The sequence below is a fragment of the Saccopteryx leptura genome, chromosome 7 (assembly GCF_036850995.1).
Source record: "Saccopteryx leptura isolate mSacLep1 chromosome 7, mSacLep1_pri_phased_curated, whole genome shotgun sequence".
Taxonomy (NCBI): domain Eukaryota; kingdom Metazoa; phylum Chordata; class Mammalia; order Chiroptera; family Emballonuridae; genus Saccopteryx; species Saccopteryx leptura.
The window spans coordinates 108,387,207-108,401,143 of record NC_089509.1 but is presented as its reverse complement, the minus strand read 5'-3'; positions in this window follow the sequence as shown (position 1 = coordinate 108,401,143).

The following is a 13,937-nucleotide window of genomic DNA, read 5'->3' as shown; positions in this document are numbered from 1 at the left end:
CTGCGCACCTTCCCTCTTGACAACCAACGCACGTTGCTGTGCAGAAGCAGACCAGAATAATTATTCCCAACTTCATCCAATAGTGTTTTAAGTTGGTCATCATTTAAAGCTCAGGCAACATTAAAGTTGACCACCTGAATGACCAGCAACATCACCTCACCAAGATGCTCGCCACACATCTGAACACAAAGTGCCTCCTGATGTAGGATGTAGTGAAAACTTAGGATGGGGTTTTTTTCATGTTCACAAAGAAGCGCTATGAATCCTCTGCATTTCCCCACCATGCACGGAGCACCATCAGTACACACCGAAATAAGTTTATCCATCGGTAGATTTTTTTCTTTAGCGAACTCAGTGAAAGACTTGAATAAATCCTCCCCTCTTGTTGTCTCTTTCATAGGCAAAACAGCAAGACTTTCCTCAGGTAGTGTGTCACCGACAGCATACCTTGCAATCATGCTGAACTGGGATAAATGGCTTACATCTATTGACTCATCCAAAGCTAGAGAAAAGAATGGTGCTGCATTTATGTCCTTCACTTGGGTTGCCTCAATTTGATTTGCCATCATGATGGTACGATTGTGAACAGTTCTTGCTGACAGAGGCATGTCTTTTATTCGTTTGATTATCTTGTCTTTATCCAAAAAGTCGCCAAAAAGTTTATTGGCAACATCAAGCATAAATGTTTCGGCACACTCCCCATCTGTGAATGGCTCTCCATTCCTCACAATTGCTAAAGCACCAGCAAAACTAGCCGAATTCCAGTCACCTTATTGGGTCCAAATATGGAGTTGCTGCTGACTAGCTTGCACTCTGCACAGGAGCTCTTGACATGCTTTCTTCCTGCTGTCCCTCGCTGGATATTTTGATGCAAATGTAATATGGCGTGTGTCAAAGTGCCGCTTTATATTTGACCATTTCATCGATGCAATTTTATCATTGCATATTAGACATATTGCAGAACCTGCTCTCTCTACAACGGTGAATTCCTCTGTCCATTACAGCTGAAAAGTACGATACTCCTCATCTTTTTTTTCTTTTAGCCATCTTCTTCGTCAAAAGGGTTTCTGTAATTAGCTAGCTGACTACTTGATTAAAAGGAGGGAAGTTTAGGGCCCTGGCCGGTTGGCTCAGTGGTAGAGCGTTGGCCTGGCATGCCGGAGTCCCGGGTTCGATTCCTGGCCAAGGCACACAGGAGAAGCGCCCATCTGCTTCTCCACCCTTCCCCCTCTCCTTCCTCTCTGTCTCTCTCTTCTCTTCCCGCAGCCAAGGCTCCATTGGAGCAAAGATGGCCCGAGCACTGAGGATGGCTCTGTGGCCTCTGCCTCAGGTGCTAGAATGGCTCTGGATTCAACAGAGCAACGCCCCAGAGGGGCAGAGCATCGCCCCCTGATGGGCATGCCTGGTGGATCCCGGTCGGGCATGTGCGGGAGACTGTCTGACTGCCTCCCCGTTTCCAGCTTCGGAAAAATGCAAAAAGAAAAAAAAAAGGAGGAAAGTTTACTTCTGACCTTACAATGACCCGTGCACTTCATGCATTATCCAATAAAAATCTGGTGTTGTCCCGGAGGACAGCTGTGATTGCTCCAGCCACCTGCAACCATGAACATGAGCGGTAGGAAATGAATGGATTGTAATACATGAGAATGTTTTATATTTTAATGTTATTATTTTTTTATTAAAGATTTGTCTGCAAGCCAGATGAAGCCATCAAAAGAGCCACATCTGGCTCGTGAGCCATAGGTTCCCGACCCCTGCTCTGCGTGATGGGACTTTGTCCAGAGGTCTTGGTCCCTCCACCACTCCCCCAACAATCTACTTGCTGTGTCCAGATACGCTCAGAGGTGCCCATGGAGGTGCCCAGAGCGTAGATAAGAATGGAGAGAAGTGTGGGGAGGGGGAGCCCCTTTCTTCCCTCCCAGAGGAAGATGGAGAGAGGGGAAGAGGAGCACAGGGCAGACAGGAGAGCCACAAGCACACACCCCATGCTCTGCTGATGAGCACCTCTTAAATTTCCTCTCCATGTGATACACCAAAGAGGTTCCTGATCACTTCACTCTGCATCTTCTCTAAGCTCCTCTCATGTTTAGACTCTTTTCCCTTTTCCTTTCCTCTTTCCAGTTCTCTTTTTCCTCTTCCTCCCTCTCTTCTCCTCCACCTCCCCCATTTTTTTATTTTTATTTTTTTTTTTCTGAAGCTGGAAACGGGGAGAGACAGTCAGACAGACTCCCGCGTGCGCCCCACCGGGATCCACCTGGCTCGCCTACCAGGGGTGAAGCTCTGCCCACCAGGGGGCGATGCTTTGCCCCTCTGGGGCATCGCTCTGCCGCGACCAGAGCCACTCTAGCGCCTGGGGCAGAGGCCAAGGAGCCATCCCCAGCGCCCGGGCCAACTTTGCTCCAATGGAGCCTTGGCTGCGGGAGGGGAAGAGAGAGACAGAGAGGAAGGAGGGGGGGGTTGGAGAAGCAAATGGGGGCTTCTCCTATGTGCCCTGGCCAGGAATCGAACCTGGGTCCCCTGCATGCCAGGCCGACTCTCTACCGCTGAGCCAACCGGCCAGGGCCTCCACCTCCCCCATTTTTGTGTGTTCCTGTGCATGGATTTGATACCGTCTTCATTCTTCCCTTTTTAAAAACACTTGGTCTTTGCAGCCTCCCCGAGGATTCTCAAGGGGTGACATGTAGCTGCAACTTCGAAAAGGGCTATGCTCTGAGGGAGTGAGGAAGAGGGGGCCTTCCCAGGAAATGCTCCCCGATTCCAGGTCCCCTTGGGCTTCTGTTCTGGGGCTACTGAGCCCACATCCTCGGAAAAACGTTGCCCCCCCCCCCTTCACGCCTACCAAACCGTTCTCTGAGGTCTGAGATGGTTCTGGAACAATTTTCAAGATTGACTGTGGTATGAGTTAGCAAAACAAAAGGCGTTGTGTTCCCTAGAGAGCCCATAATTAGGATTTATGTTAAGAACTTGTTCCTGTTAAACTTTATTTTCAAATAGGTTATTTAACAAGTCTAGTTATTCCAGAGAATCTCAATGAGGTCTCTGCTTAGCATGAGAAGAAAGGTATTGTTTTTTAACAAATTCCATTTTGACCGGAGATGTTTCTTTTAAGGATAATAATTCTAAGGAGGGGCAGTATTACTAAGTCCAAGCTGATGAGGATGGAAGACTTAGGCAGCACCTGTGGCATGAGAGGTGCTGTCTTGAATAGTTCAAGCTTTGCGTTAATCCTGAAAGGTAGGTGCTATTATTACCCCCATTTTACAGATGAGAAAATGGAGGCACAGAGAGGTCAAGAGCCTAACCAGAACTGCACAATGAGTTAGGTATCACAACTGGGCTTAGAATCCAGACTGTCTGGCTGTAGTCTGTGTCCCTAACCACTCTCCCACCCTGCCTCTAGAAGCGGGGTGCAGGAAAGGAGAGCTGAGCTTCAGCAGGTGCCCACAGCACCTCCACACTGTGCCTGGCACATTGCCCTGTTTCCTTTCCACTCCCCAGGCATGTCCTGCTTGTTCTGTCTGCCCCAGGCCTGCCCTGTGGGGGGGCTGCTTGTCCCTGCGGTATCAGGTTGAAATGCCTGTCACGGGGACCTGACCAGATGACACCCTGTTGGAGCGGCCCAGTACCCAGCCCTTTGCCAAGCGCCAGGACCAGCGTACGTGCTTTTACAAACACTGTACTATATTCAGTGGGTGCACAGCAAAGGGTGCGAACACAACAATCTTTCATTTTCTAGATGCCAGAGGTAAGAGACTATCCTAGTCAGCTGGGTTGCCACAACAAAATAGCACAGGCTGGGGGGCTCAAACAACAGACGGGTATGTCTCATGTTCCGGGGGCTGGGAAGTCCAAGATCAAGGTGCTACCATGGTTGGGTTCCAATGAGAGTTCTCTTCCTGTCTTGTGGAAGGCCACGTTCTTGCTGTGTCCTCACACGGCCGGCCGAGAGAGAGACAGAAAAAGCTCTGTTGTGTCTCTTACGAAGCCCTAATTGCACTCACAAGGGCTCCACCTTCATGACCTAACCACCTTCCAAAGCCCCGTCCTCTGAATACCAGCACACCGGGGTAAGGCTTTGACATAGAAATTTGGGGAAACACAAACATTTACTCCATAGCGGAGATGAGCCCTATCATTGTCGTCTGTCCCAAGTGCCAGGTCTCTTCCCACCAGCCCCTCGTTCCATTGCTGCTTCCTCCCTTTTTCAGGTGTGTATTTTTCCTCCATGGGTGGACTGCAGACGGATGACAGCTCACAACTGCGTCTTCCTCATCTCGTCTGTCCCCTCCAGGGTATCACTGCACTTCTCTCTCATTGTCCCTGCGGCAGTGCTCTCTGAACCTCCCCACCCAGGTCCGAGTCCCTCCATCTGTTCCACAGGCATGTCCAGTCTGCCAGACCCCAGGATGCGGGCAGCAGGCACCCGCCCGCATCCCTAGCCTTCATCTTCAGAGCTTGCCTGGGCTGCTAAGAGCCTCAGCCAGCGAGCCTCACATCAAGGCATCCAGTTTTGCCTTCAAGAGACGCAGTCACACCGGACGGTCACAGCAGAAATGATGCTTGCTGTTCTCATCACAAGTGTTTGAATTCCCGCAGGCATGGACCGTGGTTGATTCAAGTTGACGTCCACAATCAGCCACGCTCCTTTTTTATAGCCCTCTCACGGGATAATATGTGCATCTTGGAATTTTCTTTCGGTTTGGTCTCAGTCACAAAACTAAGTGTGACTGAATTTCAACAGGACTTTGTAACGTGGCGTGTAGATATTTCCCTTGTTTTCATCTTATCATCAGTCTGTCACCAGAGGGCACTATTGTGACACAATCAAATCGCTATAGGATAGGGTCATCTGCCAGCTCTTTTTTTTTTTCTTTCTTTCTGTTTCATCCTGATAGAGGATGAAAGATGTATTTTTAAATTAATGCATGTTCAGGAAATTTTATCTTAGGAGTCTGACTAGGAGGCAGAGCCTACCTGAGACAAGTACCATCCACACCTCTCCTGACTTGGCCATGAGACATAGACGTGGCCAATCCGCTGTATTCTCCCTGGAGTTTCGACGCTCCCCCTCAGGGATGGGGAGACTCCTTCTGGATGGGGGGAAGCTGCAGCAGCACTCTGCTCCAGGAAGGAGCGATGTCAGTCCTTGGCCCTGGAACGCTTTGTCCACATTGGTCCGAGGGCCCAATTTTGGTTGTGATTCTATCTGTTCAGCCTCTTTTGTTTTGTTTGTTTTTGTGCATTTTCTTAGCCTGGTTCTCCAGCCTCCTGATAAACTCATTCCCAGCTTGAATCAGCCAGGATCAGTTCTGTTCTTGCACCAAATATCTGAGATTGATAGGGAGTGAAACACTGGTAGAGGTGAAGGCCAGGAGCAAAACTGGGGCACTGTGTTAGGGAATTGAATTTTCAAAGGGATAAACAAAGATGTTCAGAAGTGTTCGTTTGGGGGCTCAGTGTCTCTTTGAAGTTCTCTTGGCTTTGATTCCTTTGACTCTTTTCTTTCTGGGCGGCTTCTTTCTCCTCCCTCATGGCTGTAAGAGGAAGACCTGCTCCTTCCCCTTTATCAGGCTAAGGGGAGAACAAGATGGGACCCACTGGGGGAGGGGCAGTCTCTTTTGAAAAGCAGGTTGGCTTCTAGACTTTGGTGCAGGCTAGACAAAAAAGAAGTCTATGAACTACATGTGCTCTGGACTAGACCACGGGGACAGGACCTCAATGAGTCAGAACCCTTTCATTTATAACCAAGAGAGACTGCGTAAAGCCAGTAGCCACAGCCACTGTCACAGCTGCTTGGCCCATGCAGGTTCAGGTTTGATTCGGACAGATGGTAATGAAACAACAGAGCCAAGAACTGGTGGGCCATTACCTTTAATCCTAGCTTGCACCTGGCAGGCAAGAAATACACACAGTGGGAAAACACTTCCGTTTCCATTCAGGGCTCCCAAAGCCACTGACTCATCTGAGTATTCCTAGAATCAAAGATTTCTACTTCATCAGCCTCATTCACCTCCGTTCCCCATCTCCTTCTCTCTGCACAAACTCTGCACAAACTGGCTTCTCCTTCAGCACTCTGCCATCTTGGCTGCCTCTCCTCTGCAATGCTAATTTTAGGAACCAAGAGCAAGAGTGCCTGGTCTCCCTTATATTATAGTGTAGAAATTAAAGCCTTTAAGCCAGTATACAAATAAGGAAGTCTCTGATACGAAGCCACTTATCTGAGGCATAAATAGAATTCCTCATAAGAGTGCACCACTCCACATCATGCAACAGTCAAGGGTGTGGGGAATAGCTGAGTGTTGAGAATATCTTAGTCTTAAAAGGGTAGGAAAGGCTTAGTATTAAAACTAAGCCTTAGGCTATAAGGACTCTGCCTGCTTACAGCCTGTCCCCCACACCCAATGCAAACTATAAGCAAGCAAACATATACATCATATTTGCAAACTTATTTGATCCACAGACTGAGAAGGAAGGCTACTGAGTCATTTTAAATAACTGTGTCAGGGAACCGTAGCCCCAGCATCATACAGTGCAGGTAGAGCCCCCTAGTGGCCAGAAGGAGTCCCCCCCTCCCCGCCCCCAGCTCCAGAAGAAAATTTCCAGGGAGGTCTCTGATTGGCTTATACTGAGTCACATGGGCCAATCACCGTGTCCCAATAATGTGATCAGTGTCTGTTAGTGTGAATGAGAGCTGGGGAGTCAGAGAAAGGAAGTCAGCTCCACTTGAATAACATGTGGGTCCTGCACAAGAAAGAGGCTTTTTTTATTAATCAGAAGTAAGAAGAGATGTTTGGCAGGCAACAAAAATAGGTATCACCTCCTGGCCCAAACATTATCTGGTAATAAAAGAAGAGCGCCCTCTGCACGTCCCGATGAAGGGGTTTTTGGATGCGGCTCCTGTCACCTCTTCCTTGCAAAGAACCTGCCTGTGAAAACGTGAGACCTCCCCGCATCCGGCCTCCATGAGTCAGCTTCATTTTCTTTAGAGCTTGTATCAGTATCCTCAAGCTGTTGTAGCAAATGGGCACAAATGTCATAGCACAAATGTCATGGCTTAAAATGACAGAAAGATATTCTCTGACAGTTCTGGAGCCAGGCATCCAAAATCGGGGTGTTGGTGGGGCCACACTCCTCCCAGAGGCCCAAGTGGAGAACCGTCCCTTGCCCCCCCCCCCTGCTTTCCCGGCTGCGTTTGCAAAACTTCAAGCTGTGCCTCCGTCTTCATGTCACTGTCTTGTCTCTGTGCCGCTCCCTGTCTCTTACAGGGATGCTTGCCATTGGATTCAGGGCTCATTTGTGTAATCCAGGATGATCACATTTCAAAATCATTGCCTTGATTACATTTACAAAGACCGCTTTTCCAAATAAGATCTTATTCACAGGTTCTCTAGAGCGGTGGTCCCCAACCCCCGGCCGCGGACTGGTACCGGTCCATGGGCCATTTGGTACCGGGCCGCAGAGAAAGAATAAATAATTTACATTATTTCCGTTTTATTTATATTTAAGTCTGAGCGATGTTTTATTTATTTATTTTTTTTATTTATTTTTTTTTTTTTCATTTTTCTGAAGCTGGAAACAGGGAGAGACAGTCAGACAGACTCCCGCATGCGCCCGACCGGGATCCACCCGGCACACCCACCAGGGGCGGTGCTCTGCCCCCCAGGGGGCGATGCTCTGCCCATCCTGGGCGTCGCCATATTGCGACCAGAGCCACTCTAGCGCCTGAGGCAGAGGCCACAGAGCCATGCCCAGCGCCCGGGCCATCTTTGCTCCAATGGAGCCTTGGCTGCGGGAGGGGAAGAGAGAGACAGAGAGGAAAGTGCGGCGGAGGGGTGGAGAAGCAAATGGGCGCTTCTCCTGTGTGCCCTGGCCGGGAATCGAACCCGGGTCCTCCGCACGCTAGGCCGACGCTCTACCGCTGAGCCAACCGGCCAGGGCGATGTTTTATTTTTTAAAAGTGGCCAGATTCCCTCTGTTACATCCGTCTAAGACTCATTCTTGACGCTTGTCACGTGATACATTTATCCGTCCCACCCTAAAGGCCGGTCCGTGAAAATATTTTCTGACATTAAACTGGTCCGTGGCCCAAAAAAGGTTGGGGACCACTGCTCTAGAGGTTAGGATCTGGACATGTCTTTTCAGGGGCTACCGTTCAACCCACGGCAGAGCCCTGACAGTATGTCATCTTTTCTGGGTTAGCTTAGTTGTTTATCTGTGTTGTCTGCCACTCTTCATTCACCCACCTTACTTCTCTCTCTCTTTTTCTCTCTTACACACACTCACACACAAATATAATTCCCTTCAGAGTAAGCACCTCCCTGTCATCTGCATACTGTGTCCACTTATTTAAGGCATAAATAGAATTCCTTATAAGAGTGCACCGCCCCACATCATGCAACAGTCAAGGGTGTGGGGAAAAGCTTAGTGTTGAGAATAGCTTAGTATTAAATCCCTTAGTATTAAATCCTGTGTCCATAAATCCTAAAACAGTACCAGAACCAGAGTAGATGCTCACTGAGTGTTAGTTGATTGAATAAAGGAATGCAAGAGTTGATCTCCTTAGGATGGTATCTGGTTAGCATTTTCTCCATACATTTGGTAGTGTTCCTAACTGGGGGGAAAACAGCTGTGTTAGGCTTGCTCACAGGTTTAGCGGCTGCAAGCACTTTGCCTGATCAGTGTGTGAGCACGTGGCAGCACCGCGTGCGTGTGGCCTCAGTGAGGCTAGGGGCGCTTTCCTTCAGAGACTATCCTCCCAGATCGCCCTCCCGCCACTGTGAGGTGCGCTTTTCCTGCTCCCTTTGCCCTTACTGCGAGAAGCAGGTTTTCCTTGGTTTATTAGCTCTTTTCCTGTTTTGTTTATTTGCTCGCCTGTCTTTGCAAGCCTCCAATAAACAGATATGGCCCGAAGCTTACCGGCACCTCAGTTCCTCTACTGCAGTGGTTCTCAATCTATCTAATGCTGTGACCCCACAATACAGTTCCTCATGTTGCAGTGACCCCAAACCAAAAAATAATTTTTGGTGGCTACTTCATAATTGTAATTTTGCTACAGTTATGATTTGGAATGTCAATACCTGATATGCACTATGTATTCTCATTGCTACAAATCAAACATAATTTAAACATAGTGATTAATCACAAAAACAATATTTAATTATATATTGAGAAATATTTATTACTAATGGACCTCCTTACCTAGTGTAGTGGGGCTACCATTCTGTAAATAGCTGCTTAACTAATGGATCTGTTTTTTCCAGATTAGTGGCAAGTTTTCTATATAGAACAGTGTGAACTATGTCATAGGATACACTGCAGTTTCTGCACAGCATGGTATTTTTCAGGGCTCTTTCACACTATAAAGCAGCGGTTTCTGCGGTGGAATCCACATCTCATTTACTTCAATGGGAGACCCGTGGATTCTACAGAAGAGAGATCCCCTGTACGGCAGAAATGCAGTTCCGACACATTTCTTCCTTTCCTATTCAAGACAATGGGAGGCCGCAGCAGATTCTGTTCAAATATAGAGCATGTTGCTTAATTTTTTCCACGCTAGAACTTTTCCTAGAGCAGAAAAATTCCAAAGGTGGAATCCGCCACCCCCAATAGACTGAAAGAGGCCTCACACTGAGGAATCTGCTGTGTGGATTCTGCAGTGTAAAAGATCTGCCTCCTATAGAAGTCTGTTGGGGGTGGCGGATTCCACCTTTGGAATTTTTCTGCTCTAGGAAAAGTTCTAGCGTGGAAAAAATTAAGCAACATGCTCTATATTTCAGCGGAATCTGCTGCGGCCTCCCAATGACTTGAATAGGAGAGGAAGAAATGTGTAGGAAACTGTCATTTCTCCACCTCTTATTGAAATCAAAAGGAGGCTGTGGCAGATTGTGCGGTAACCGGAGATTCTCGGGAGCTCTCTTCCACAAAATCCGCCGCACTCCCAATGAAATCAATAGGAGGCGGACTCAATGCCGGAAACCGCTGATTCCAGCAGTTTCCTCATTCAAAATATGGGAAAATAGTGGGAGATACGGGAGATAATTATACATTGGGGAACAGTGTGAACTACATCTTATAGTGGTCTCTTATAGTATAAGAACGATGTAGTTCACACTGTGTAAATGTATGGTGCTTTGTGTAAGTGTAAGCTGCTTTGTGTACTGTGTAATGACTACACACAAAGCACCTTACACATACACAGTATTGTGTGTATGGTGTGTGTACTGTTTTTACATTATTAACCTTTTTTACACCAGCAGACTGTCTCTCAGGCTCTCTTGGCTCTTCACCTCTTGCCTCTCCGCCTCCTAGGCTTCTGTCCTCCACGCTTGTTGCACCCGCCCACTGATGACGTCAGCAAGGGCCGGACACACGTAATGCGCTGCTATGGACGAGCAGCCGCGCTGCTATGGACTGTGGAGCGTTCCCCCTGCTTCCCCCGCCCCTTAGGCCCCAGACGGATGATGCAATCACGTCTGCGCATGACCGCAGGCATTCAGTTAGGAACGCACGTCACGTCCATAACGGCGTGCGTTCAAGCTGAATAGCGCTGCTGCAGACGGTAGCGCGGCTTCTCAGCGGCTAAAGCCATCGGAAATATGTATTTTCCAATGGCTTTAGGCGACCCCTGTGTTTTGGTCGTTCAACCCCCGCCGGGTTGCGACCCACAGGTTGAGAACCGCTGCTCTACCGTCTGCTGTCTGCCCGAATTCAGTGAGAACCTGCCTGGCTCACACCACCGGCGATACACTGACCCACTGCGTTGGTGTTGGGCACGTGTGGATCTCTACCCTCATTCGGATGCCGGCTCTCGCTGAGCCTGCTTTTCATAATTCTGGGTGATCACTGCTGTCCTTTATTTCAAAGGAACAAATTTATTTGCTACAATATATGTATATATTACATAGGTTTAATTTTATTTTATTATTATTTTTTTAGATTTTTTAAATTGTTTTTAGAGAGAGGAGAGAGGGAGAAAGAGCGAAAGGAAGGGAGAAGTGGGAAACAAAAACTTGTAGTACTTGCTTCTCATACCTTGACTGCGCAAGCCCAGGGTTTCGAACCGGCGACCTCAGCGTTCCAGGTCGATACTTTACTGAGCCACCACAGGTCAGGCGGTTTAGTTTTAAATGTCTGTTCATCTGAAATAACTTTAGCTTCACTCCTTCCCGGCCTATTTCTAATCTCAAATTACAGATTAAACTGGCAATCCTTGGACCATGTGTGCTCAGGCCTTGAAGGGTTTTTTTTGTTTGTTTTTGGGTTTTTTTTGTCTAGCTTTTTTCAAGTCAGTCACCTTCTTCAGTTTTTATTTCCTTAACTTGACCCTGAACAACTGAGGCGTGAAAGAGAGGCTTCGCATGGACACTACCTAACCTGGTACTGATTGGTTGACTAGCAGCTGGTTATGACGAGATCGGGCGCGTTCAGGGTGGTGTGGCCGTAGACGATTAGCAACTGGTTAAAGCTCGTTTTTGACCGTCTTAAACCTAATGGAAAAAAAATCATCATTAACATGTCCTACCACCTGAGCAGCAGCTGCCCACCAGTCTGAATCACCTACTGGGACGAAGGGTTAATGGAGTCATTTCTATGGAGACACTTCACAGCCACAGAGATGGTTAAATGACAGCAGCGTCTCCCACAGCTCTGAGGGTCGGGGTGTGACACTCACCTGTGCGTGTCTCTCCTGAGTCCCGTGCCCAAGAGCACAAGGCCGGGCTCCCAGGACTGTGTGCCTGGCTCGGAGCAGAGGGACGAGGCCCAGTCCTGCCGCTCTCAGCGGAGGGGAGGTCTCACGCTGTTGAGGGATGTCATCAGCGCACCCCAGAGAACCGGCTCTCAGTTATTGGGTGCATCGCTGTGCGGAGTAAGCAGTCTCTAAAAGGGCCCCTCAGGCAGACGGAAACGCTCCCCAGGTGCGACAGCGTCAGCACATAACTGCCTTGCTGTCGCTGTGGCCCTGCAACCTGACCCAGGACTCCGAGGAAAGGGAAGCCGGGCCGGGGGCAGGTCGCCAGGTGCCTCAGGAGAGAGCCGAGCGCCTCCGAGCGGTGGCTCATGGGTCCCCACCGCAGCCCCGTGGGCCCCCTGCGCGCTTTTCATCACACCCACCCGCGTGTCGCGGGTCTGAGTCAGGGAACGCGGCATCTGACTCTGGGAATATCTGCAGTTGGCAGATAAAAAGGAGCTGTTCCAAAGCGGCCATTGAAATCCACTTCCTAAGGACATTTCTTCCCTTTTGTGGTGAGCGTCATGTAGGAAAGATGCAAAAACATAACTGTGTCCTGGCCGGTCGTTATTAAGTCTGAGAAATGCTTTTACCGTCTCTGGAATATAACGCGCTGGACCCCGCTGAGTTCCGCGACAGGCTGGCGCGTCTGTCCCACGGTGTGCTGAAGTCAAGGGGACCCGTGTCGGTGCCTATGTTAGCTGTGGCAAGGTTGCTTGTCGGGAAAGCCCCCAGAACGGGGTGAAAGTGGAAAGGTCTATAGTGACATAAACCAATGTCCTCTCAGCTGTCACAAGTGGCTGTGACCAGTTCCCTCACCAGACGTGGAGCGAAGAGGAGGGGACAACAAGGAGACATACTTTAATATTTACTAAGAAAGTGGTGCCAGAGCTTCAGCGTTTAAAGGAAGGCAAGAGCTTTGCCTCTTGAAGTCGACAACTCGGTAGTGTCTGCTTCCCCATCCCTGGGTCACAGCCACCCCGAGGGCCAGCCCGATCAGCTGCGGCAGGTGGAGGGGGTGACTTGGGGCTGGGGCGCTGTTGGCCGCGTTCTCTCCTGCGAGGGAAGGGGGCGTGGGGGGGGAGTGTTGTGTCTCTGCGGTGATTTTATTATGCAGACAAGAAACAGCCAGGGAGGAGAGCGAGCCTGCTGGGACCAGAGCCAACCGCAGGAGTGTGAGTCGGGACAGGAACGGGTCCAAGGTCTCCCTCTCCGTTGCCTATGGCCATGGCAACAGAGCCTTTTGTTTAGTGTAACAAAGGGTGGACCTGGGTCCCTGGCACTCTGAGGACAAGTTGCTATGGGGAGAAGTGTTGGCCCCTGAGCATCTCAGATATGGTGCCTTAGCCAGCACGGGCTCAGAGCCAGAGCCCATGGGCTCTGGGCCAGGAACCAAGAGAGGCCATGGAAGAAAAGAGAAAGTGAGACTGGTGTGTGTGTGTGTGTGTGTGTGTGTGTGTGTGTGTGTGTGTACGTACACGTCTGTCTGTTGGTCTGTCTGTCTGTCTAGGGGACACACAGGTGTTTAGTAGGATAACAATAATTAGATGAGGCCTCAATGGTCTGAGGCACTGCTCTAGGTTATTGTTTTGTGTGTACAATTAAAGTTCAAAGCTTTTTATATGTTAACTCCTTCAACCCTCACAGTAACTGTACAAAGGAGGCACTAGTCTTATCCTCACTTAACAACTGAGGAAACTGAGGCAAACAGAGTGGAAGCAACGTGTGCGTGGAGCCCAGGCCAGCCGACCCCGAGTTCCTGATGCTCCTCGCATGTGTGGTCGGCTGAGTAGCGGGCCCCTCAGACACATCCAGTGCCTGACCTCTGGGACCCCTGAGACCTCTGAATGTCACCTGGTGAGGAGAAAAGGGACCCTACAGAGGTGACTGAGGACCATGAGATGGGGAGAGTGTTCTGGACTATCTGCTGGGCCCTGAAAGTTATCACAGGTGTCCTCACAAGACGGGGGCAGGGTGGGTGGAGGGAGAATTGATCACGAAAGAATCAAAAGGTGATGTGAGGGTGAAAACAGGGAGAAGAAAGGTGATATGATTTGAGGAAGGGGAAGAAGTCACCAAATGCCAGTGGCTTGCCTTGTGACAGCTCAGTTTCAGCCTGGTCAGAGACCCGTTTTGGACTTCTGGCCCCCAGAATTATAAGATACTTCCTTTATTTTGTGGTGTTAAGTCACTCAGTTAGTGGTAACTT